This window comes from Ovis canadensis, chromosome 4 (genome assembly GCF_042477335.2).
Source record: "Ovis canadensis isolate MfBH-ARS-UI-01 breed Bighorn chromosome 4, ARS-UI_OviCan_v2, whole genome shotgun sequence".
NCBI lineage: Eukaryota > Metazoa > Chordata > Mammalia > Artiodactyla > Bovidae > Ovis > Ovis canadensis.
The window spans coordinates 22,462,603-22,489,572 of NC_091248.1; the positions used below are offsets into that span (position 1 = coordinate 22,462,603).

The 26,970-nt window shown below is 40.9% G+C and overlaps 1 protein-coding gene across 3 annotated transcripts in view; it reads left to right on the forward strand.

The window, feature by feature from the left end:
* CDK14 (cyclin dependent kinase 14) overlaps window positions 1-26,970 on the forward strand; it is a 720,213-nt gene that overhangs the window by 87,010 nt on the left and 606,233 nt on the right. The window lies entirely within an intron of this gene.

Consider the following 26,970-nt stretch of genomic DNA (forward strand, 5'->3'; position numbering starts at 1 on the left):
TGGTAAAGAATCCACCTACCAGTGCAGAAGACTTGGGTTCAGTCCCTGGGTTGGGAAGATCTCCTGGAGGAGGACATGGAAACCCACTCCAGTATTCTTGCCTGGAGAATCCCATGGACAGAGGAGCCTGGCGGGCTACGGTCCACGGGGTCGCAAGAGTCAGACATGACTGATTATGCACACAGTTGACTCTTAGAATCTTTGTATAGAATAGGCTCAGAAGAGGAAATCTATGTGATAATCAAGATGACATGTCTTGATGTTTCATTTAGACAACAAGCCCATATTTTCTTATTTTGTGTGTGTCTGGGGTGGCTGAATAGGGGGCCACTGATGGAGTCTGGGGAGACAGGTGATATTGCTCTTCTTTCTCTCTCCTGCAGCACGCTTCGGTATTTAGCCACCGACTGTTGTTTCATGCCTTTGCTGATGCTCTGTAGAAGTGTTTCTAATGAGTTTCCCACTATTGCAGTTACGAAACTTGCCTAACACATGGAAAGTTCCTTTGGCACATTTCCTAGTAGTATGTCAAAAGAAAAGTGAAATTAACATGACATGCACTCACTACAAGTTTGCTGTCTAAAACAGGATGACACAGGAAGACAAATGTGTTTAAGCTAGCGGCAAATTATTCTGTTCTCTTTGGTGTCCAGGAACCATTTGCTAGAGCTTGGGGAATAGAATAGCTTGTCAGTTACACTCACCGTTGGATGTACTTTGTCTTGGCGGATAAGTGAAATGGGAGGAAAATATAACTTTTGGAATTGCTTGGACCTAGTGTAGAAGGGAAACTGGAAGAGATGAAGTCTGAGTGAAGCTGGGAGAGAAGAGTATAGGCATACAGAGTATAGGAATGTAGAAAATTATATGTGTATATATATATATTTAGTAATAGCTGTATTGAGATATAATTCACATACTATACAACTCAACCATTTAAAGTTTTTCAGTGGTTTTTAGTATATTCACTGAATTGTGCAAACAATACCATTGTCAATCTTAGAACATTGCATCACCTCAAACAGAAACCCTCATGGGATGAATTGAGAGAGTAACGTTGAAACATACGTCACCATGTGTAAAACAGATAACGGGCTGGGTGGGGGGGTGGCGGTTGCTGTCTATAACACAGGAAGGTTCAAGAGGGAAGGGATATATGTATACTTAAGGCTGATTCACATTGTTGAATGGCAGAAACCAGCACAACCTTGTAGAGCAATTATCCTCCAATTAAAAAAAAAAAGAAATCTTGTGTGCTTTGCCTATTGCAGTCCCCCAGCCCTAAGCAGTCACTGTTTTCCTTTCTCTGTGTATGAGTTTCCCTACTCTGGACATGTTTGTATTAATGGGATCGTAACATTGCAATACGTGGCCTTTTGTTTCTGGCTTCTTTCATTTAGAATAAAGTTTACAGGATGCTTCTCTGCTGTAGCAGACCTCAGTGTCATATTTATTTTTATGACAGAGTAGTATTTCATGGTGTGCATATATCATATTTTGTTTATCCATTCATCAGTTGGTCCACATTTGTATTCTGTTCACCTTTTGGCTATGAGGGATAATGTTGCTCTAAGCATTTGTTTATACATTTTATTTTCATACAGATGTAATACACAGGTCAGTGGGAAATTATTAATAACTAAGATGTCAGATAGCTTACTGTAGTTTTAATACTAGTTAATGTTTTATAATGTAAAACCTGTGTATTTATTTCTAAGGAGTAGATAAAAAATTCAGAAGTCTGATTTTAGTTTAGTTATGGAGCTGGGACTTTTGAAACTGGTTCCATTTTAAGGAATTATTAAACTTCCCCCAGACACATCACTATCCAAGATACTGGTTCTCACACTCTTCCCATTTCACTCTGCCTAAGGGGTAGGACCTTCTCCCATCAGGCGCTGGAGCTGGCTCCATGCTACTGATGCTCCAGCAGCAAAGAGACGCCGTTAGTAGAGGAAAGTAGCACACGGAGAGATTTCAGTATGTCGGTAGCATTGTGGAGAGATTTCAGTATGTCGGTGGCATTGTGGAGAGATTCAGTATGTCGGTGGCATCGTGGGTAGATTTCAGTATGTCGGTGGCATCGTGGAGAGATTTCAGTATGTCGGTGGCATCGTGGAGAGATTTCAGTATGTCGGTGGCATCGTGGAGAGATTTCAGTATGTCGGTGGCATCGTGGAGAGATTTCAGTATGTCGGTGGCATCGTGGAGAGATTTCAGTATGTCGGTGGCATCGTGGAGAGATTTCAGTATGTCGGTGGCATCGTGGGTAGATTTCAGTATGTCGGTGGGATCGTGGAGAGATTTCAGTATGTCGGTGGGATCGTGGAGAGATTTCAGTATGTCGGTGGCATCGTGGAGAGATTTCAGTATGTCGGTGGCATCGTGGAGAGATTTCAGTATGTCGGTGGCATCGTGGAGAGATTTCAGTATGTCGGTGGCATCGTGGAGAGATTTCAGTATGTCGGTGGCATCGTGGAGAGATTTCAGTATGTCGGTGGCATCGTGGAGAGATTTCAGTATGTGGGTAGCATTGTGGGAGGCCATTACTGGAGAAGGAGGAGGAATGATGGCTTCACACCTGGAAGGGGCAGTGAAGACTGCATTTCGCAAATGTGGTCACATTCCAATTTGAGTTTTCCAAAAATGAATGAGAGCCTTTCTTTTTGCCACAATATAAAATATCTTAAATTTTTCCTCACTACTTTTTTGTTACCATCATAAGCACTATTCTTTAGCACTCAGTGTGTTTTCTTTTTTATTAGGGAAACAAAATAAAATGAATCGTGTTCACATAACAAACTACCAAACCTTGTCAGTTGTACAAAATTAAAATTTCTTTTTCTGTGGACTTATACATTATGTCTACTTTCTTCTGAGCTATTTTATATTTATATTAACACTTTGATAAGCTTTTTTTAATCCATTTGTTGAACAGAAAACTCGGATATTAATGAAATAGAATAGGGGTAACTTTATATGGAAAGATGAAGTTCTTAGCATTGAGATAGAGTTTAAAATTAATACAAATTTTTTTCTTAGGTTTTTCTCAGCATATCTTTGCTACACAAATAGTATTTTGAAGTCTAGGTTAGTTTTTAAAGAATAATTAATTGTTGTCTTACTTAAAAGTGTTGTGAAAACTGCTCATTTTGTTATGTTAACAGCTATGGAATTTGAAAGAAACTTAAAATTGTTTAGTCCATTGCTCAGAGACAAAACAGATGGTGCTTATTAACAAGATTTTCCCTAGAAGTCGTCTAATTTCAGTATGACAGTGATTCCAATGCATATCATTGCACTGAGAATAATCTGTATGTGAATAACCACAAGTTCATCTTTTATAAATCACAAAGCTATAAATATTAGCCCTCATTTGTTGTGTAACACATCCTTACTTTGCTTTCATGGTTACTTCTGATTGCACTGATAAAATTCTGAAATACTGTAATTGATATATTTTTAACTATTCTGACATCTGCTAAATTTATATCGAAGTTAAAACTTATTGTTATGTGGATATTAAGAATCTAATAAACTGAATTAACTTGTTTATCACTTGTTTAAGCAGCATCCACATACATGCTGCTTATTGCTTTTATAGAATGTTGAATCATGCTGATTGCATTGAAATGAGTGCTTTGTTATGAAAATACTTTTTTTGACATTTAGGCATTTAAATGAAGTTGGCTGTTTTGACCCCTAGTTCCATGGTGAGATAGCCTATTGTTCATAATGAAGGGGGATATAAAATTGCGAGGAAATTTTGAATTAGTCTTATGAAAAGGCTGCTTCCAAAGATGGAACAGCATTTTTAAGGATGTGGTTATCTATAGCAAGAACAATACAGCCTCTGAAAAAAGCCGTGTGTTAATTACTGGGCTATGGACCCACCAGGTTACAGTCATGAGGGGGACCTCTGGCTGGTGGAGGTGGCTGGGGATCACTTGGTGGGATTGTCAGAGTTTGGATTGGTGGTTTCAGCCTGAACAAATCATATCCGTCTAGAGAGAGCCTTGGAGAAGGACGCGGCTGCCCACTCCAGTAATCTTGCCTGGGAAATCCCATGGACAGAGGAGCCGGGTGGGATGCAGTCCATGTGGTCTCAAGAACTGGATATCACGTAACGACTAAATCACCACCACCAGAGAGAGCATAGTCATAGCTAGAGAAAAACCATCAGTTAGTAGAGGTGGGACCTCAGATTCCTCTAGAGTTCCTACAGATTTAGATGTGTTCAGGGTGAGAAGAGAAATGAACTGTTGAGTAGCCTCAGCAGCTTAGTGGCTTCCATAATTATACGTGGAAATGGGGAGGTAGGACACATTTAAACTTTTAGATTTTTTTTTAGATTTAGACATTTAAGGGATGGTTCTCTTCTCAGAGGGCTAAGAAAATATAAAATGCATAATTATGGTTGGTATAAGGATACTTTTCCAAAACATTTTGTCTAGGCAGTTTTGGAAATGGTGGGTAGAAACCACAGTGACATGCTTGCCTCCCCACTGGAAGCACCGGCTCCTCCTACCCTGCACTCTGGCAGCTCCAGACTCCTGGGACAGGTGGACACCCCTCCCTGCACTCCCCAATCTGGCTGGGAAACCAAGCCAGGCATTTCTCTTCTCTTGCCTCTCCTTCCCTGCCTGGATGGGGCACAGCACCCTGCTCAGAAGGTAGAATCCAGCCCTGACCATCTGGGATTTATTTTGATATATGGTGTAAAAGGGGCTTCCTTGGTTACTCAATGGTAGAAATTCTGCCTGCCAATGAAGGACACATGGGTTCAATGCCTGGATTGGGAAGATGCCCTGGAGAAGGAAATGACAACCCACTCCAGTATTCTTGCTTGGGAAATCCCGTCGACAGAGGAGTATGGTGGGATGCAGTCCATGGGGTCACAAGAGTCAGACATGAATAAACAACAACAATTGTATAAAAGACTTAAATAGGCTCCTCTCCTCCACCCCCTCACCAGTAGTCAATTTTAGGAGCCCCGTTTATTAAGTCTTGTTCATTCTCATTGTGTGGTGTGTGGTTGTGGTGGGAGAAACATACTGACTTATCAACCACATGGAGCTCATTAATATTGAGATGGTTCGGGGTTGGGGACTTTGGAGATTAGAAAGCCTGGAATCCTGCCCATTCAACCTTCCCTTTACACATATCAAGTTTTTATATGTACATGGTCAGTTCAGTTCAGTTGCTCAGTCATGTCCGACTCTTTGTGACCCCATGGACTGCAGCACACCAGGCCTCCCTGTCCATCACCAACTCCTGTAGTCTATTCAGACTCATGCTGATTGAGTCGGTGATGCCATCCAGCCATCTCATCCTCTGTCGTCCCCTTCTCCTCCCACCTTCTATCTTTCCCAGCATCAGGGTCTGTTCCAATGAGTCAACTCTTCGCATGAGGTGGCCAAAGTATTGAAGTTTCAGCTTCAACATCAGTCCTTCCAGTGAATACCCAGCACTGATCTCCTGTTGGAGGGACTGGCTGGATCTCCTTGCAGTCCAAGGGACTCTGAAGAGTCTTCTCCAACACCACAGTTCAAAAGCATCAATTCATCGGCGCTCAGCTTTCTTTATAGTCCAATTCTCACATCCATACTTGGCCACTGGAAAAACCATAGCCTTGACTAGATGGACCTTTGTTGGCAAAGTAATGTCTCTGCTTTTTTAATGTGCTGTCTAGTTTGGTGATAACTTTCCTTCCAAGGAGTAAGCGTCTTTTAATTTCATGGCTGCAGTCACCATCTGCAGTGATTTTGGAGCCCAGAAAAATAAAGTCAGCGACTGTTTTCCACTGTTTCCTCATCTATTTCCCATGAAGTGATGGGACCAGATGCCATGATTTTTGTTTTCTGAATGTTGAACTTTAGAACTTTTTCACTCTCCTCTTTTCACTTTCATGAGGAGGCTTTTTAGCTCCTCTTCACTTTCTGCCATAAGGGTGGTGTCATCTGCATATCTGAGATTATTGATATTTCTCCCAGCAGTCTTGATTTCAGCTTGTGCTTCATCCAGCACAGTGTTTCTCATGCTGTGCTCTGCATATAAGTTAAATAAACAGGGTGACAATATACAGCCTTGATGTACTCCTTTTCCTATTTGGAACCAGTCTGTTGTTCCATGTCTGGTTCTAACTGTTGCTTCCTGACCTGCACACAGGTTTCTCAAGAGGCAGGTCAGGTGGTCTGGTATTCCCATCTCTTTCAGAATTTTCCACAGGTTATTGTGATCCACACAGTCAAAGGCTTTGGCATAGTCAATAAAGCAGAAATAGTTGTTTTATAGTAGGGTTTTTTTTTTTAAACCTTAAGATACCGTTTTCCACTCATCTATGTGTCTGTTCTTGTGCCAAACCTGTGCTGCTTATTGCAGGCATATAAGATGTTCTAATACCTGGTTCGGCCAGGCTGGCCTTTGATTCATTCTGCTTTCAAACTATTTGAACTATTTTCATTTGTTTGAATACTTAGTTTTTAAGATCTGAATATAGGCTTCCCCCACCATGCCAAGTGAGCCTTGATCTAGACTGTGTAGAGCTTTTTTCTTGAAATACAAATATGGTTACTGCTGACAAACTAACCATAGTTAAATTGGGGGTATCATGAAGTTGATAGCAAGGGACATGCTCTGAAAAATAACCAGACAACTGTAACTCTATAAAGGGTATTTATGCTTTAACTTTTCAACAGCACCTTCTTGAATTACACTCAGAACGGATTTGGTGCACCAGTGCAATTTATCTTCTTTTCTATATGTTCAAAGTATGTATACAAATCAGCTGTTTTCTACGTCAGTTAATATCAGTCACCTCTTGATGAGCTTATAACATGATTCAAAGATTGCAGCAAGGTGGAAAGAGAGAGAAAACCTTCCACCGGAACCATGGTCTTCTGTTTATTGATTGCTTTACATCCGCTTGCTTTCCCCAACAATTTCAGGTTGCTGATAACGAATGTCCACTTTCAAAAAGACCTAAAACAGTGATTACAGGAAAGCAGAAGAAAACTGAAAAAGGAGGAGGTGGGTGGTAAAGCTAAATGTCAAGAACTTTGGGTGAGGCAAAGGTCCTGTGTGTTCACGCTAGCAAACTGTACAGCTTGGCTACAAGACAAACTGGTAGAACCATCTAAGCATGGTCTTTATGTAGATTCATTCATTTATTCAGGAAATATCTATTGAGCACGTACTCTATGCTTGGTCGGAGAAGGCAATGGCAACCCACTCCAGTACTCTTGCCTGGAAAATCCCATGGGCGGAGGAGCCTGGTGGGCTGCAGTCCATGCGGTTGCAAAGAGTCAGACACGACTGAGCGACTTCCCTTTCACTTTTCACTTTCAGGAATTGGAGAAGGAAATGGCAACCCACTCCAGTGTTCTTGCTTGGAGAATCCCAGGGATGGGGGAGCCTGCTGGGCTGCTGTCTATGGGGTGAGCAGCAGCAGCTATGCCTGGTACACCTTTAGGCATGAGAAACAAAGTAGTCAGCAAATCAGACACAAATCCCTGCTCTCCTGGAGCTTCGATTTTAGTGTAGGAACCATAATAATATACAATCTATGTTGTATATTGGGTATTAGTAATTGCTGAGCAGAAAAAACAAACCCGGAAGGGAGAGGAGGTAAAAGATTGGGGAGGGTACTTGATAAAGTGGTTGGGGAAAGTCTCCCTGAGAAGCCGTCTTTGGAAAAATGACCAGAAGGCTGTGAGGGTCTGGTGAGGGTATTAGGGGAAGAGAGATGCTGGCTGCGGGAGCAGCCAGTTTAAAGGACGGTGTCCTCCTAGGAGGCTGGAGGGAGCGGGGGGCGGGGGGGGGGGGTGCTGGAAGGGTTGTGGTTAGCGCCTGCAACTCCAGGAGCGGACCTAGATGTTTTCAAGGCTCTTTGGTTAATAAAGGGCAGGACCTGAAATAAAGACAGCTCCAATAAAGAGAGCTCTAATTTGAAAAGACACACGCCCCCAGTGTTCGTAGCAGCGCTATTTATAACGCCAAGACACAGAAGCAGCCTGCATGTCTGTCCACAGATGAACGGACGCAGAAGACGTGGCACATGCATGCCACGAAAAGGCATGAAACCGCGACGCGCGGCAGCACGGATGCACATAGAGATTGTCATGCTGAGTGAAGTAAATCAGACACAGGTGAAATATCATATGATGTTCCTGGTATGAGTAGTGAAGTTGCTCAGTCGTGTACGACTCTCGGCGATCCCATGGACGGTAGCCTACCAGGCTCCTCCATCCATGGCATTTCCCAGGCAAGAATACTGGAGTGGGGTGCCATTTCCTTCTCCAGGGGATCTTCCGGACCCAGGGGTGGAACCCAGGTCAGCCACCTTGCAGGCAGATGCTTTACCTGCTCTGTGCCCCCAGGGAAGCCCTTATATGCAGAATCTAAAAAGAAATGATACAAATGAACTTACTTCTAAAACAGAAACAGACTCACAGAACTTATAGTTATGGGAGGAAGACTGGGGGAAGCGATAGTTAAGGAGTTTGCGATGGATGTGTACACATGTTATATTTTAAATTGGTAAACAACAAGGACTACTGTATAGCAGGGGAACTCTACACTGAGAGTTATGTGGCAGCTTGGGTGGGAGGGGAGTTTGGAGAGAATGGATATATGTATATATATGGCCGAGTCCCTTTGCTGTTCACCAGAAACTATCGTAACATTTGTTATTTGGCTGTACTTCAATATAAAATAAAAAGTTTTTTTTTTTAAAAAACAAAGAAATTAGCCTTGTCATACTTCGTAATTTTTATTCAGTTGTATATTAAGTTGTGCATGTGCTCAGGGTTTCTGACGCTTTGAAGAATGAAGAGACATACTGGTGTGTACAGGTACAAGTTTCTTTTCTCTTTACTTTGACATAGACCATTTTGAAGTTTTAGCAAACATTTTAGGATGTCCTCCTACATTTGGTCCATCACTGTTTATTTTGGATGCAAAGAAGAAGAGGCCTCTCTTGATCCATTTGACATTATGAATACTTAGATGTCCACCAGAAGAGTATTGTGCTCTAAGCTGGTGAACTCTGTGGTTTGTAATCTCTTTTAAGGAGTCAGAATTGCAGATAATGATCCCTGAAATATAATTTCCTGTCATTCACCTACCTGCCAATTTCCCTCTAAATTTATGGGTTCCTATAAAACTTACTGTGAAACTCAAGATGCTAGTAACAAGTCAATTTCAGACTAATTTTATACTTTTTTTTTCAAGACAGAGATACCTTTATTTGGGTCTTGTAGTCATTTTCACACTGTCTTATTGTGTTGTTGGCTTTTTGTTATCTGCTTATTTAAAGAAAATAGAGTGAGGTTTATAAAATCATGGTTTTAGTTCTAGAATCTAACCCGATAGTCATTTTACTGAGGTCTTCTGTGTATTCACTAAGGAGGAAAATATCAAATCACTTGGCATTTTCGAGGCGACGAGAGAAGAATACATAATGTATTTCCTCGGAAGCTGCTCTTTCTTCCTGTGCATAGGAGGAGGAAAGTCCACCATCTGCACCCTCACACATGTGTAATCAAGCCCGATTCCTCTGAAGCTGATGTTTGGTATTTACAGTGACTTGGTTTTTCTGCTTTAATGACATCTGTGATTTTTATCACTTTGTTTATGGAAAGGGGAAATGGGGGGTGGGTGTTAATGCGTGTCAGGGCTCTGTGGTTGATGCTTAGCGCCCCACTCCAGGGCATGTTGCTGATTTAGGCTGTCAGGAGAATGGGTTAGGGAGATGCCCAGTGGTGCCAGCTGATGTGGCTGGCAAGCAGCTGGGCCACAGAGGCGCCTCTATGGTGGAGTTAACAGTTGGGCCAGAGAAGGCTGCAAATCAATGATGAGTGTAAATAATAGTTTGAATGGTTAGGAGGAGCAGAGCTTCTGGTTTTCGGTTATTAGCTGATTATAGGAGTGCAGTAGTGGAAAGCTGCAGCCTTTGTTGGAGAACAGTATTATTGGAAGCAAATAAAATAGGGGCTTTCAGAGAAGGAAAGAAAATGTGCCCTATTTTCTGTTCAGAATATCCAGTGAAGCCGCGATGTTGGAGCACAGGCACTCCGGGGGCCCTGTAGCAGGATAGCAGGCAGGAGAGAGTGGAAGCGGTTTGCCTGCCTCCTTCGGCCAGTGCTTGGGCTGAGGGTAGAGTGTTGGTTGCTGAGACACTGCACAGTCACACCAGTCGCTACGTGAGTGGGGAAGCTTGATTCACGCCTTTAGAGGAGAGGAGGGGTAGGGAGGCCGAGGGAACAGCATGCGTGACCACACACACGCATCATTGTTTGTTTACATGTTCTCTCTCCTCCACTGGACTGTGGATGCCCTGAGAGAGCTGTTCGTGCATCTTCATCTTAGATCAGCATTGTTCATTAAACGGAAGAGCGGGGTGAGTTTCCTTTTTGAATGTCATCTGGTTTTACACTGGGGGCTGATTGCTTTACACTGCCATGTTGGTTTCTGCTGTACAAATGGGACGCAGCCATGCTGTGCTGTCCTCAGTCGCCCAGTTGTCTCCGGCTCTTTGTGACACCATGGACTGTACCCCGCCAGGCTCCTCTGTCCATGGGGATTCTCCAGTCAAGAATACTGGAGTGGGTTGCCATACCCTCCTCCAGGGGATCTTCCCGACCCAGAGATTGATTCCAGGTCTTCTGCACTGCAGGTGGATTCTTGACTGGCTGAGTCACCAGGGAAGCCTAAGAATTCTGGAGTGGGTTGCCTATCCCTTCTCCAGGGGATCTTCCTAAGCTAGAAATTGAACCAGGGTCTCCTGCATTGCAGGCGGATTCTTTACCAGCTGAGCTACCAGGGAAGCCCAAAGCAGTCATAAGTATACATATATCCCTCCCTCTTGAGACTTCCTTTCACCCTGCTCCCCATCCAACCCCTCTAGGTTGTTCCAGAGCACGAGGCTGAGCACCCTGTGTTATAAAGCAATTTCCCACTAGCTATCTATTTGACACTAATGTCATTTTTAACCTCTTCAGTTTGATGGTAACTTGTTTTTCAGCTATGTTCTGAGGAGCCCACAGTGTGTAAATTTACTCTCTTCCTTTTGAAGGTATGAGCCTTAATGAAGAAGGATTGTATAAGAGCAGAGGACAGGACCATCTTTATATAAATGCAGGAATCATCATTGATTCATTGAATATCCATCCATCCACTCATTTATTCATTCACCAAACGTCCTGGGTACCACCTATTAAGTGCCAGCTGCTGGGGATACAAAATATAATCTCATCAGTGGCTTACGGAGGAGCTCACAGACTTCTTTATTTGAAATAAAAAGAGCAAGAGAATAATTATCCACCTAAATTATCTCCAAAGGAATTGTGTTATGTAGAGTTGAAGGAGAGTTGGGAACAGTTCTTAAGAAATGTAACTCAGAGATAATTTTGTGTGATCCACTTAAAATATATTAACTGATAGCAACATGAATTAACAAAATAATTTCAGTTACATATTCAGATATAACATATGAAAGCTCATTACTTTAGATACATTTTTCTGATAATTTACTCAAAGTACTTCTTTTTGTATAATAAAACTAATGCCTTATTAGGGTAAGTAATACATTGTCTCTTTAGTAACCTGTAACAGAAGTATTTTGTGTATTTAGGCAAACTGTGAATCTTTTACTTCTTACAAGAACCTCTAGAAACATCAGTTCCCCAAAGCAGTTTCTGTCTGTTCTCCTTTGTCTTCCAGTTACATTGAGATATAAAAGTCGCTCAGTCGTGTCTGACTCTTTGCCACCCTATGGACTATACAGTCCACGGCATTCTCTAGGCCACAGTACTAGAGTGAGTAACCTTTCCCTTCTCCAGGGGATCTTCCCAACCCAGGGGTCGAACCCAGGTCTCCTGCATTGCAGACAGATTCTTTATCTGCTGAGCCAGCAGGGAAGCGTATAGCAAGCACTGTATAAGTTTAAGGTATATAGCATAATGATGTGAGTAACATACATCATGAAATGCTTACCACGGTAAGTTTAGTAAATATCCATCATGTCACAGATACAGAAATAAAGAAACAGAAAAAATTTTTTCCTTGTGATGAGAACTCTGAAGGCTTACTCTCTTAACAGCTTTCCTGTATAAGTACAGTAGGGTTTTGTTATATTTGGCATATGCACTCCATACTAGTATCTTTTTTTTTTTTAATCTTACACCTGGAAGTTTGTACCTTTTGACTGCCTTCATCCACATTGCAAAGAATGGGGAAAGAGCCAACTGATTTGATTTTTTTTTTTTTTTTTTTACCTCTTAAAATACTCTGTGTATTGTGGCTATGGAAGAAATACTCTGAAGTGACCCCAGTCGTTTTACCGGATGAGAGGAGGTAGATTTTTCTTAAAAATTGTTTTATCTTATTATTTTTTAACAAGTCAACCCATTTTTGTTGGCAAAGTGTAGCTGTATCATATGATTTGCTTTATAAATCACTGAAGCTCTCATCTTTAAGAATGACTTTTAAAGTGATCTTTTGTCATATAGATTCATAGTCACCATGGCTATTAAAGAGACTGCCTCGATTGATTCTGCAACTCAGAAACGTGTGGTGACTCTCAGAGGCCATTATCTTCATTATTTTCCCCCTGGTAATTTAGATGTGATTAAAAATGCTTCTGTGTAATTGAGAATCAGGGGCTATAGCACTACTATTCCCCCTTTTTATATATAAATTTATATAAACTATAATTTTTATTTGTATATTTAGTATATATATATTTTATATACGTATTTGTTTATGTATATTATACATATATTTGTGTGTGTATACACAAATACACTCCATATGCATATATATAGAGAGAAATTTGAGGACTAAATAGAAAAATGTCTCCATTCAGGTAGTAGTCTCGTGTAGCATCTGGCCTTCTGTATATTGTAAAATATTAGCTCAGCTAATGATCATTAGAAGGACACCAGTTTATATCTGCTGTGGAATTTATGACAATCTCTATGAGGTGAACTCAAGTTTTGTTGTATCATTGTATGTGTTTTCTGATGTCTGATTTTAAAATGCTTAGAATACTTCAATGTTGTCTTACGTTGTCAAGTATTATTTAATATAATTAAATTTCTCCATCCATGAGTAGATGGAAGAGCATCAGTTCTTCATTGACTGGACAAATAAAATATAGCAAGAATAATACATTTAACAATCACAGCAAAGAAAGAGCCAGATGAGACCTGGAGCAGGACAAAATGAGCTTCTATCTGTCTTGCTCCCCAAGACCTGTAATATGAAATCTGTTGGGCAAATTAGTCAAATTCCCTCTGTCAGCTCTTCATAACAAGATAGTGCGTTAAGTTGCATGTCTCGTTTTCATCACATATCAGATGTGCATAATAGGTAGTGATTCAGATCGGCTGCTGTGGCATTTGGACACTGTTGTTCCTTTGAGTCCTTGAGGGTGGAGAAGAGGTGGCTGTGATAGAAGTTAGCTCTAGTTACTCAGACAGTGATCTTTATTTTGTTGACACATAATTCTAATGGAGACCCAGTTGCAATCCTAGAATAAAGACTAAAAAACTAATTTTTTAAATGCATTTTATGTATTTGTTGATTGCACTGGGTCTTTGTTGCTGCGTGGAGGCTTTCTCTAGTTGCCACAGGTGGGGGCTGCTCTTTGTTATGGTGTGTGGGCTTCACATCGCAGTGGTTTCTCTTGCTGTGGAGCACAGGCTGGAGGGACACAGGCCCTAGGGCTTCAGTAGCTACAGCACGTGGGCTCAGTAGTTGTCCTGCAGGGTCTTAGTTGCTCCGAGGCGTGTGAAATCTTCTTGGACCAGGAATATATTCCAGGAATGTGTCCCCTGTATCGACAGGCAGATTCTTATCCACTACCAGGGAAGTCCTAAAGAACTTATTTTAGTGGTTTGAAACTTTGTAGGGCTAACCAGGTTTCAACCATGCCTGAGTGCACTTTAGAATATGACCATGAGTGTAATTAACACATTTTCTAAAAACTCCGTTGGAAAATCAAAGCCCCTTTTATGGATTCTAGAGAGATAGATTTCTGCATTTGGAGGTAGTATACACATCAAAAGTATGGATGCTTGAATTTACTTTGTAAGAGAGCATCAGGGTCTTTAGCTTATTTCATAAGAGAGCATCAAGGTTAAACATCAAATCTTACCTTTCCTCTTTTCTTATATTCTCGTTATTCCCTTTTAGCTCGTATATTTCTGTTTTTAATGAACTATTTTAAGACTTGGCTAGTTGGGGGTGCAAATTTCAAACTGTTGTACGTTATTTAGCACCGGACATTTCTTCTCTCTCATATTACTGGTCTGTAAGAAAACCGGGAGGGTCTCAGAGAGTCCACTTGCCTATAACCTTGATCAGATGTCACTTTCATCCCTGTGCACTTCTGGCAGACTAAGAGCTCTGTATGAAGTGCTTAGTTCACTCGTTTGAAATGAGTGTTTTCCTTCCCTGGTAGAGGTGACTCCAGTTCTGTATCTACCTGACACTGTCATAACTAATCTCCACCTAGTAGTCTTGTAAGACTAATAGGAGCGTCCATTGCATCTGAGAACATTCTGAGCAACTAAGCCCCTGTGTTGCAACTCCTGAGCCGGCGGGCCACGGCTAGAGAGTGTGCACTGCAATGCAGTGTTTCGAATGCTGCAACCAAGACCCAACAGAATCAAATCAGTAGATTGAAAGTATGATCGTATTTCACCTTAACTTGATTTGCCTGTGTTTTTAGGAGTTTTGAATTCATATTCATAAATGAGATTGTTTTAGAGATTAAAACTTTACATTACTTTTGTGATGTTTGGATATGAGGGCTTTGCTAGTGACCAAGGGATTATCTGTTCCATAAAGATTCGGTAGTATTTGCCTCCAAAGTATTCTTTAGGTAGCTAGGTCTTTGATGACTTTTCAATTTCTTCTATATCAACTTTTTTATATCACTTGGATTAATTCTGATAATTTATATTCTTCAGTATCCTCCATTTAATTTATTTTTTTCCTCCACGAATTTAGTACTGAATGTTTCTTGTATTTTTCTTTTTCTTCTTCCATTCAATGAATTAAATTCTGCTTCTTCTTTTTCCTTTTTTACCCCATTATCCTCCCACCTACTTGTTGGAGCATAACTTTCAGGTGATCGCTGATGTTCTGCTTTTTTCGTCAAAAGGCCATGCACATCTTTCAAAATTTTAATTTTATTTTTAATTGAAGAGTAATTCCAACATTGTGATGGTTTCTGCCATCACAGCATGGATCCCTGTAGGTATACATAGGTCCCCTCCCTCTCAACCCTCCCTCCTGCTCTCACCCCATCCCTCCCTCTGGGTTGCTACAGCGCACCAGCCATGCACACTTTTTGAAGCAATAGATACTTCATCATGCTCAAATCACAGTTGTGATACATCATGATTTATTTAGCTAATTCCCTGATTGTGGACAATTAAATTCTCTTTGCTTTTCTGCTATTAAAATTAAGGCTATAATTTGCATTCATATTTTTGTGTATGTTTCATCTCTCAGAATAAATTTTAAGAGAATTAAGTCAGTGTGAAATTATATTTTAATGGAAATAATCAAGTTGTTCTCCAGAAACATGGTACCAAGTTAATTGTATAGGAGCCTCACCATTGTAATTTCTAGATCGTCTACTTTGCCTAAATTGACATGGTGAAAACATTTAGTTTATTTGTATTGCCTTGATGTCTACTTGATGTCTACAACTGAACTCATCTCACACCATAGTAAAGTAATGCTTAAAATTCTCCAAGCCAGGCTTCAGCAATACGTGAACCATGAACTTCCAGATGTTCAAGCCAGTTTTAAAAAAGGCAGAAGAACCAGAGATCAAATTGCCAACATCCGATGGATCATGGGAAAAACAAGAGAGTTCCAGAAAAACATCAATTTCTGCTTTATTGACTATGCCAAAGCCTCTGACTCTGGATCACAATAACTGTGGAAAATTCTGAAAGAGATGGGCATTCCAGACCACCTGACCTGCCTCTTGAGAAACCTGTATGCAGGTCAAGAAGCAACAGTTAGAACTGGACATGGAACAACAGACTGATTGAAAATAGGAAAAGGAGTACGTCAAGGCTATATATTGTCATCCTGCTTATTTAACTTATATGCAGAGTACATCATGAGAAATGTTGGGTTGGATGAAGCACAAGCTGGAATCAAGATCAATAACCTTAGATATGCAGAAAGATACCACCCTTATGGCAGAAAGTGAAGAAGAACTAAAGAGCCTCTTGATGAAGGTGAAAGAGGAGAGTGAAAAAGTGGGCTTAAAGCTCAACATTCAGAAAACTAAGATCATGGCATCCGGTTTCATCACTTCATGGCAGATAGATGGGGAAACAGTGGAAACAGTGTCAGACTTTATTTTTGGGGGCTCCAAAATCACTGCAGATGGTGACTGCAGCCATGAAATTAAAAGATGTTTACTCGTTTGTAGGCAAGTTAGGACCAACCTAGGCAAAGGTCCGTCTAGTCAAGGCTGTGGTTTTTCCAGTAATCATGTATGGATGTGAGAGTTGGACTGTGAAGAAGGCTGAGCGCCGAAGAATTAAAGCTTTTGAAGTGTAGTGTTGGAGAAGACTCTTGAGAGTCCCTTGGACTGCAAGGAGATCCAACCAGTCCATTCTAGAGGAGATCAGCCCTGGGTGTTCTTTGGAAGGAATGATGCTGAAGCTGAAACTCCAGTACTTTGGCCACCTCATGCGAAGAGTTGACTCATTGGAAAAGACTCTGATGCTGGGAGGCATTGGGGGAAGGAGGAGAAGGGGACGACAGAGGATGAGATGGTTGGATGGCATCACCAACTCAATGGACATGGGTTTGGGTGGACTCTGGGAGTTGGTGATGGACAGGGAGGCCTGGCGTGCTGCGGTTCATGGGGTCGCAAAGAGTCAGACACGACTGAGTGACTGAACTGAGATTGAACTGATGTCTACTGAGGTTGAATTTTTTTCAGTTGCTTATTGGTCATTTGCTTTTATGTGTGTGTATGTGACTTAGAGAAGGCAATGGCACCCCACTCCAGTACTCTTGCCTGGAAAATCCTTGCCTGGACAGAGGAGCCTGGAAGGCTGCAGTCCATGGGGTTGCTGAGGGTCGAACACGACTGAGTGACTTCACTTTCACCTTTCACTTTCATGCATTGGAGAAGGAGATGGCAACCCACTCCAGTGTTCTTGCCTGGAGAATCCCAGGGACAGGGGAGCCTGGTGGGCTGCCATCTGTGGGGTCGCAGAGTCGGACACGACTGACGTGACTTAGCAGCAGCAGTTTGTATGTGACTAGTCTGTTCTTAACCTTTGTCAGTTTTTCCATTGGAATAGTACTTTTTCTTATTATTTCAAGAGCTAATTCTTTTTCTAGGGGCAGCCATCTTTACAGCCATATTTGTGTAGCAAATAATTTTTTCCAGTCTGTCGTTTCTCCTTCAAATCTATGTAATTTTTGTTATATGAAGACTTTTATTCGTTTTCAAGGAATCATATCCATCAATCCTTTTATGGTTTCCATATTGGAATCATGTTTATAGAAGTTTTACCTACACTATATAAGAAAAAGGTTGTCTTATTTTCCTCTGATAACTTCATTTTTACATTTATATTTTTTAGTTATATGAAATTTATTTTAATATAAGGTTTGAGGCAGGACCCCACCTATTTAAAATTGCTTGTCATTTGTCTCAATCGCATTTATTGAATAATCCATCTTTTCCTCACTCATTTGAAAGGCCACTGTTATGCTAAATTAATTTTCAGTACATAGTCTGGACTATATCTTGGTGATATTACATTGATTTGTCTTTTTCTACTGGTGTCAATACCACTCTTTTAATTACCAAAACATGCTGATACATTTATCATACGTATCTTCCAATGAATATTAGAATTTCTTTTTCAAAATACAAAATATTTCACACTGAAATTTTGACTGGAATATCATTAATTTAGAAATTGACTAGGAAGGGTTAAGAATATTGAAGTCTTTGTGTTCAAAACTAAGTTATCTTTCCAATTATTTGTTTTCTTCTTTGTTAATCACTTATATTAGTTTTTCTCAAGTAGGTACTATGGATTTCTTATTTGCCTCCTTTCTTGATAGCTTGATTGTGCTTTGTATTCAGCTGTCTTTTTTGTCTTTTAATATTGGTATGTAAAAAAATGTTTTAGTCTACATACGAAATTTAATAAACAGTAGAGCACAGTGTGTATCTTTGGGCAAGTTTCTTGCTCAGACTTTCTCATCTTTAAGATAATAGTTGTAACTGCTTCTTAAAAGTTGTTTCAAGTTTAAATGAGATAACTTTTAATTAGCACACTGTAGTTCTCAGCAAATGTTAATTGCTGTTATGATGATTTTTAGTTTTTGACAGGTTTCTCTCTGTATTTTCTTAGTGTTTTCAGTAGTGTCTTTCATTTGATTTTTCTATAATTTCCAAATATTTATTCCTTTACCCCTTTATAAATATTTTGTTTTCTTTTTCAAGTCAGGTAAGATTTCAAAGTACCTTTCTGAAAACCAGTTTAGTCAGGGAAAATGTGTCCTGGATCGTTACCATTTCAAATTGTCTCTGACCTCTTGATCAAAATATCAGCTGTCTCCTAATGTGAATGAATTTGGGGAATTAGCTAGTGAAGAATGAATGATATAATAGGCGTTGTTCATTTCTTTGTAAAGCTTTTGGGAGACACGGTTTGTAAGCAAGTATGCTGTCCAGAATGCCCCAGTTAAAAGCCGAAGTCAACATCAGCTTATTAAAAGGGGACTCTCTTGTTTCTTAGTGTATCTCCTCTCCCTCAGGAGTGCTGGTAAATCTTATTAACTAAGAGGATTAACCAAAAATAATTATATTGAGTGCATAAGATGTTATAAAAATGATTTCTATTATTGTTTTCTGAAAGGAAAATGTTTTTTGGGGAAAATGATGAATTCAGATTGATTCTAGTAGCCATCAATCCCGAGACAGGGATTTGTTGAGAAAGTCAGCGAAATATTATTTCGTCTCCAATAAAAACCTTCCATGTGTTATACATTCTGTCGTGCTTAAAGTGGATTTTAAGTAAGTAATGCAGTTGCATTATATTGTATGAAGAAGAGAAAATGAGATACTCTAAGCACATACCAAACTGTTTGTGAACCAAAGAGGAGGGAGGAAGACACACTTAAAAATCCATTCATCATGGTCGCCTCTCACAAGTGAATGCATGATCTAATTGTGAATGAATTTTTTTTTTTTTTTAAGCAGCAGCTGTGACTTACAAAGTTTAGAAATGTTAACTTGCAACCAGATCAAACCATTCACATCAGGGCAGAAGGGATCATGGATTAAAAAATGGATTTCAGTATTTCTTAATCCATGGTCTGGGTGGACTGCAAAATACACATGAGAAGTAGGAAGATTTAAGTAATGAAATGTGTTCTTTTTTTTTTCCCCCTGTAAACAAAAAAAAAATCATTTTCAATATGGGTCTATTATGTTAATCACCCATTGTTAAGGGTTTCAAGGACAGGCTGGGTAAGAAGAAGTCTTTGGATAGTATTTTTAGGTTGAGGGAGGCTAATTCAAACATGAACTGTGAGGGCAAAAGGCTTTGATTCGAGTAGAAGGTGGAAGATTTGAGTAGAAGGCTGGGAAAGGAGGGCTTTCTGGACAAGAGGGAAAGATGAGAGTGATTGTATTGAAAATGGAAGGAATAATGATGTGTGAGAGCCAGGATGGGTCTAGACACATATTAACAACTAAGTGTGTAATGGGCTGGGAAACCGTGTGCTGAGTTTCTGGAGTGCCTTGATTGCTAGGCAGGTTTTCTGCCCATGTCCCTAAAGAAGGATTGAGGCTGTTATATAAGCATGGCATTTTACCTCTAAAATCTAATTAACTTCTTCCAAAGGAATTTGAAAGACATTATTAGTCACAAAGAAACTTCACTTGCTTTAAAAAAAGCAGTTTCTGAGATACTCTGATAAATAAAATAGTAAAATAGTGGCGTCTTTTGCTGATGCAAACCAGAATTGAAAGAGACACATGTACCCCAATGTTCATCGCAGCACTGTTTATAATAGCCAGGACATGGAAACAACCTAGATGTCCATCAGCAGATGAATGGATAAGAAAGCTGTGGTACATATACACAATGGAGTATTACTCAGCCGTTAAAAAGAATTCATTTGAATCAGTTCTGATGAGATGGATGAAACTGGAGCCGATTATACAGAGTGAAGTAAGCCAGAAAGAAAAACACCAATATAGTATACTAACACATATATATGGAATTTAGGAAGATGGCAATGATGACCCTGTATGCAAGACAGGGAAAGAGACACAGATGTGTATAACGGACTTTTGGACTCCGAGGGAGAGGGAGAGGGTGGGATGATTTGGGAGAATGACATTCTAACATGTATACTATCATGTGAATTGAATCGCCAGTCTATGTCTGACGCAGGATGCAGCATGCTTGGGGCTGGTGCACGGTGATGACCCAGAGAGATGTTATGGGGAGGGAGGTGGGAGGGGGGTTCATGTTTGGGAATGCATGTAAGAATTAAAGATTTTAAAATTTAAAAAATAAAAAACTAAAAAAAAATAAAATAAAATAAAACAAGCAAGAACAGTGCTGGCAAAAGGCAGTCACTAAATAACTTGATGTCAGTCACCGGATTTGACAACTGAGAAATATGACTTAGAATTATGATGTCTTTGTTTCTCTGTATCACCTGAATCAATACCAACAGTATTAGAATGATAAAGTATAAAGGTAAAAAGCTCAGGCCAGAAGGAAGGTATTAGGAGGGAAATTCAAGAAATCCAGGTTGGATCGTGCTAATCACAGAGCAGTCGGAGTCCACATGTCGAACACATCCCTATGCCCTTTCCTGCATCTAAAATGAATTAAATACAGTTTTTGCTTCACAGATTTCCTGTGGACACCCAATATCTGGTTTTGACAGCTGGGATCAGTCATAGACCAATGAATGCAGATTTAATGGGAGTCAATAGCGACACCTTAGGAAATAAATAAGAAATAGACATAGAAGTGGAGATAGCATGTCTCTTGTGATCATATTAAAAAGCCTAACAACCTGGAGATTTCACCTTCATTTGAGTCAGTTATTGTTTGGTCGCTAAGTTGTGTCCAATTCTTTTGTGACCCCCATGGACTAGCTCCTCGGTCCATGGGATTTCCCAGACAGGAATACTGGAGTGGGCGCCGTTTCCTTGTCCAGGGAATCTTACTGACACCGGGACTGAACCTGCCTCTGCTGCGCTGGCAGGGTTACCCCACCACTGTGCCGAGCCCCAAGTATGGTGCATTCCAATTTGAATTCTAGCTCTACAAGAATCCCAATAGAGTAACTTACTTTTCCAGTGCTCTCGTTTCCTCTTCTGTAAAATGGGATAACAGTGGTACTTACCTAACCTCAAAGGACCATTGTACAGATTAAATGGGCTTCCCAGGTGGTACAGAATTCACCTGCCAATGCCGGAGACTCAGGAGATGCGGCCTGATTCCTGCATCGGGAAGATCCTCTGGAGTAGGAAATAGCAACCCACTCCAGTATTCTTGCCCAGGAAATCCCATGGACAGAGGATCCTGGTGGGGTTGCAGAGGAGTCCGTGGGGTCGCAAAGAGTCGGACACGACTGAGCACAATGTCAGTGACAGATTAAATATGGCAGTTCGTGTAAAATGTTCAGAAGTACCTAGCGTTGTTATTAATAATATTAACTTCTGTCACTGTGAATGTAATTGTCATTTAGAAAGTATTTATTAAGTGAATTAGATAAAATACCACAATTTAATTTATTTTATCTTAGAAGGAAACCCTTTACAAACATTAAATGCTGCACTTCCAGCCGTATTCAGTATAACAGTGTGGTTTCTCTCACATTGAGCCAGATGGCGTTCTCTAGCTACAGAAAAAAGGATCTTTTAGCTGTGTGTCACTTTAGGAGCAATCATGTACATTAGTTTAAAATGAAATTAATAGGGAATCAAAACATTGACAATGGCAACCGTATAGCATTTTCCACTCAGTTGTAAATAATTCTTTTCACATACAAGTGTTTTAAGAGCATTAAAAGGTCATTAAGATAATTACACTTGTAACAGCTTATTTTGACAGAGATTACTTTGGAAAGTAAGCAAATAAAGGCACAACCAAAAAAAAAATCTTTTGATTGTAAATGTGACCATGATTCTCTTGATGCCCAACTCTGATTTAAGTCCTCAGTGTACTCTGTACTGTGATTTTTCTATTTTATTTTTATTCATGATAGTAATTACTTGAAAATACATTTAAAAATATTTATTTCCCTGTGCCGGGTCATAGATGAGTCATGTGGGATCTATTTCTCTGATGAGGGATTGAACCCAGGCCCCCTGTGTTGGGAGTATGAGTCTTAAACCGCTGGACTATCAGGGAAATCTCTACTAGAAAATATTTTTTAAAAACTGTAAACTGCACTCGCATGCAATTTGGTGATTTGCAGGTAGAAGTTGCTTCATTCCTGGGTACTTACTGAGCATCTAGTAGGTGTATCTCAGGGCTGAAGAATGAAGGTACAGCGGTGAGCAAAGCGGACAGAAATCCCTGCCCTTCTGGAACTGAGCTGTGAAGGGAGGCAGATGATAACCCATAGGGAAAGTTTGTTTGTCCGATGGTGTAGATACCATGGGGAGAAGTAAAGCAAGGGAGTCTATAGGAAAGCTGGTCATTTTAATTAGGAAGGTTGAAGAAAACGTCACAGGAGGTGTGATTTGAGGGCCATGAGGGAGTTGAGCCATGTGGCTCCTTGGGGGAAGAGTGTTTCAGGCAGAGGGAACAGAAGGGAGGCGGTTGTGGCTGCACAGAGTGAACAAGCAGGAGAATGGCAGGAATGAGGTCAGAAAAATAAGCTACACTACGGAGAAGGCATTGGCACCCCACTCCAGTACCCTTGCCTGGAAAATCCCATGGACAGAGGAGTCTGGTAGGCTGCGGTCTATAGGGTCGCACAGAGTCGGACACGACTGAAGCGACTTAGCAGCAGCAGCAGCAGCAGAGAGGGCTTATTGGCCTCTGTAACCCTGACTTTTGTTCTCTATGAAATCAGAAGCCACGAGAGGCTTTGGTTTAATAAGTTTATCTATTTGTTTTTGGCCGCCCCCAGTCTTGGCCACCCGTGGGCTCTCTCCGGTCGCCGTGAGCGGGGCGCCCTCTGCGGTGCGCCGGCTTCTCGGCTTCTCCTGTTCTGGAGCAGGGGCTCTAGAGCGCAGGCTTCAGCCGTTGTGGCTCACGGGCCTCGTTGCCCCGTGGCACGTGGAATCTTCCCTGACCAAGGGTCGAACTCACATCTTCTGCATTGGCAGGCACATTCTTCATCCGTGGAACCCCACGGGAGTCTGGAAGTTTTTGAGCAGAATAAAGTGACCTGGCTTCCATTTGAAAAGAATCACTTCATGAGCTCTTCTGAGAAAAGAAGGGAGGGAGCAGCAGGAGCCCAGTTGAGAGGCTTCTTCAATAATCAGTTAAGATGATGGTGGATCACATCACCTTCCAATTAGAGTGACTGCCCTGGAGATACTGAGAAATGATTGGAGTCTTGATTTACTTTGAAAGTGGAGTCAACAGGATTTGCTATCGGATTGGATATCAAATTAGAATCATCCAAGTGCTGGGCAGAAAGTGAAGAACTAAAGAGCCTCTTGATGAAAGTGAAAGAGGAGAGTGAAAAAGTTGGCTTAAAACTCAACATTCAGAAAATGAAGATCATGGCATCCGGTTCCATCACTTCGTGGCAAATAGATGGGGAAACAGTGGAAATAGTGGCAGACTTTATTTTTTAGAGCTCCAAAATCACTGTAGATGGTGACTGCAGCCATGAAATTAAAAGAATCTTGCTCCTTGGAAGGAAAGTTATGACCAACCTAGATAGCATATTAAAAAGCAGAGACATTACTTTGCCAACAAAGGTCCATCTAGTCAAGGCTATGGTTTTTCCAGTAGTCACATACGGATGTGAGAGTTGGACTGTAAAGAAAGCTGAGCACCGAAGAATTGATGCTTTTGAACTGTGGTGTTGGAGAAGACTCTTGAGAGTCCCTTGGACTGCAAGGAGATCCAACCAGTCCATCTTAAAGGAGATCAGTCCTGAATGTTCATTGGAAGGACTGATGTTGCAGCTGAAACTCCAATACTTTGGCCACCTGATGCGAAGAGCTGACTCATTTGAAAAGACCATGATGTTGGTAAAGATTGAGGGCAGGAGAAGGGGACGACAGAGGATGAAATGGTTGGATGGCATCACCGACTCAATGAACATGGGTTTGGGTGGACTCCGGGAGTTGGTGATGGACAGGGAGGCCTGACGTGCTGCAGTCCATGGGATTGCAAAGAATCAGACACAACTGAGCGACTGAACTGAACTGAAGTGCTGGGCCTGACTAGAACTTGAATGATGGGATTACTGTTAATGGACCCTTTGAAAGACTGTTGGGCAATCTGTTTTAGGATTGTTGCGGGGCAGCGGCTCAGCGGTTTAGTTTCTGATGTGTTCAGCTTCAGGGGAGAGGTGCAGGTTTCTACATAGACTCCCACAGCACATGTGTTGTTACACTTACAGGTTACTTAAAAAAATAACACTTTTAAAGAGCTTAACACTTTCTCTTAACACTTTTTAAGAGAAGGTAGCATTGACGTATGTACACTGCCGTGTGTAAATAGATCGTCGGCAGGAAGCTGCTGTATCACACAGGGAGCCCGCCCTGGCACTCTGTACTAACCTATAGGGGTGGGATGGAGTGGAGGGAGGGAGGCTCAAGAGGAAGAGGATATAGATATACATAGAGAGAGTATATATATAAAATATATAGCTATGGCTGGTTCATGATATTGTACAGCAGAAACCAACACAATATTGTAAGGCAGTTATCCTCCAATTAAAAGATAAATGTAAGGGAAAATGAGATAGGTTGTGCTCCAGTTTGAGGAATACATCGTTTATAGTTTGAATTCCTTTAAAGATTTAGAGATTCACTTGATTGCAGATATTTAGAAAGCCATATTGCTAGTTTGCTTCCTTATGTCATTGTTCTAACGTTTCCTTTCTGGTAAGCCAAGAATGATTTTTCTGTTTGTTTGATTTTAGGCAGATATACCCAAACATTTCCATTGCATATTTATCTTTAGGGACTTATCTTTCAAGGATAATCTACGTTGGATAGCTGTGTGTTTATCCCAAAATGATGCCACAGTTGCTCAGATACTTTTGGAATTTTGTTCTTATATTAATTCACAACTAGCTTGTAAGCCACACGGGAAAATTAGTCTTTTAAAGAGAGTTTCAATTTTTAGACATTGACTTTCATTCAACCTCCGCTTTGGCACATTGTACGTTGATACTCCTTAGGAGCCAACAAGTTTGCATGTGCCAGATTTAGTCTTAAGCTCATCAGTAGGCTAATGATGTGGACAGATGAGCCTCCATGAGGCTTGGCCTGCTGGAGCCTGTGCTGGGGAGGGGGCAGGGCCCTCCTTGTCCTCTGCTTCCTGCCCCAGGACTGCCGGGTACCAGGACTGTCCTCATCTTCGGGGCCAAGGGGAGAGGGGTCTGTAGGCATTTAATACCTTATTTCTCTGAAATAGGTATTAGGTATTAAAAATCTCTTTATTCCCAATAGATTCTTTTAAAATATATGAGGCGTATTTCTGTGTTTGCATAATTCTTTTATTGTATCATCTTGATGGAATCCTTGCATAAGTTTTTCTTGTTTCCCATATCAGAATTTGGGCTTCCCGTGTAGAGCTCGTGGCAGAGAATCCGCCTGCCAATGCAGGAGGTGTGAGTTTGATCCCTGAGTCAGGAAGATCCCCGGGAGAAGGAAATAGCAAGCTACGGCAGTATTCTTGCCTGGGAAATTCCATGGACAGAGCAGCCTGGCAGGCTGCAGTCCATGGGATCACAAAAGCTCAGACAGGACTGAGTGACTGAACAGACACGTCAGGGTTTAGTTATAATTTTCCTGAAAATAATGGTTCTGTTTTAAAAAATCTTTGGGCACTAAATCACGTCACTTATCATGGCTGCTAAAAGCCTACTGTCAAATTTGTTGTCTAGAAAATGTGAAATGCTTTTCCTTTGACTTAAATCTTCTGTTGCACTTATTTTTAAATTTAATTTTCTTTTGAATAATGGTAAAAAACATGTTGGAGAAGGCAATGGCACCCCACTCAAGTACTCTTGCCTGGAAAATCCCATGGATGGAGGAGCCTGGTGGGCTGCAGTCCATGGGGTTGCGAAGAGTCGGACACGACTGAGCGCCTTCCCTTTCACTTTTCACTTTCACGCATTGGAGAAGGAAATGGCAACCCACTCCAGTGTTCTTGCCTGGAGAATCCCAGGGATGGGGGAGCCTGGTGGGCTGCCGTCTATGGGGTCCGCACAGAGTCAGACACGACTGAAGCAGCTTAGCAGTAGCAGCAGCAAAAAACATGTAACATAAAACTTAACCATCTTAACTATTTTTAAAGTGTATAGTTCAGTTGTGTTAATTCTACTTACATTGTTGTTCAGCAGATCTCTGGGACTTTTTCATCTTGCCAAATAGAAACTCACATCTGTTGAACAATTCCGGTTTCCCTCTCTCACGGGTTCACACAGTTTTAAGGATTACTTAAATAAATATCTCATGTATGCACACAGCATTAAAATGTGAAATCATCCTAAATAATCACTGATTGTGCGAAAAAAGTGATTTCCTATTTTCCATGTACACCTGTGGTTCTCTCTCTTCCTCTGCTAGTTCTTAATCTATGTAGACAGTGACGTTCAGGTCTTTTCATGTTGCTTCTCAAGTGTGTTTAGCTTATGTCACCATTCTTATTTTACAAAGTGGTGTATATTTGCATTATGAGAACTATACTAGCATTTACTATCCAGTGCAGGGGTAGAGTGATATGTTGCCAT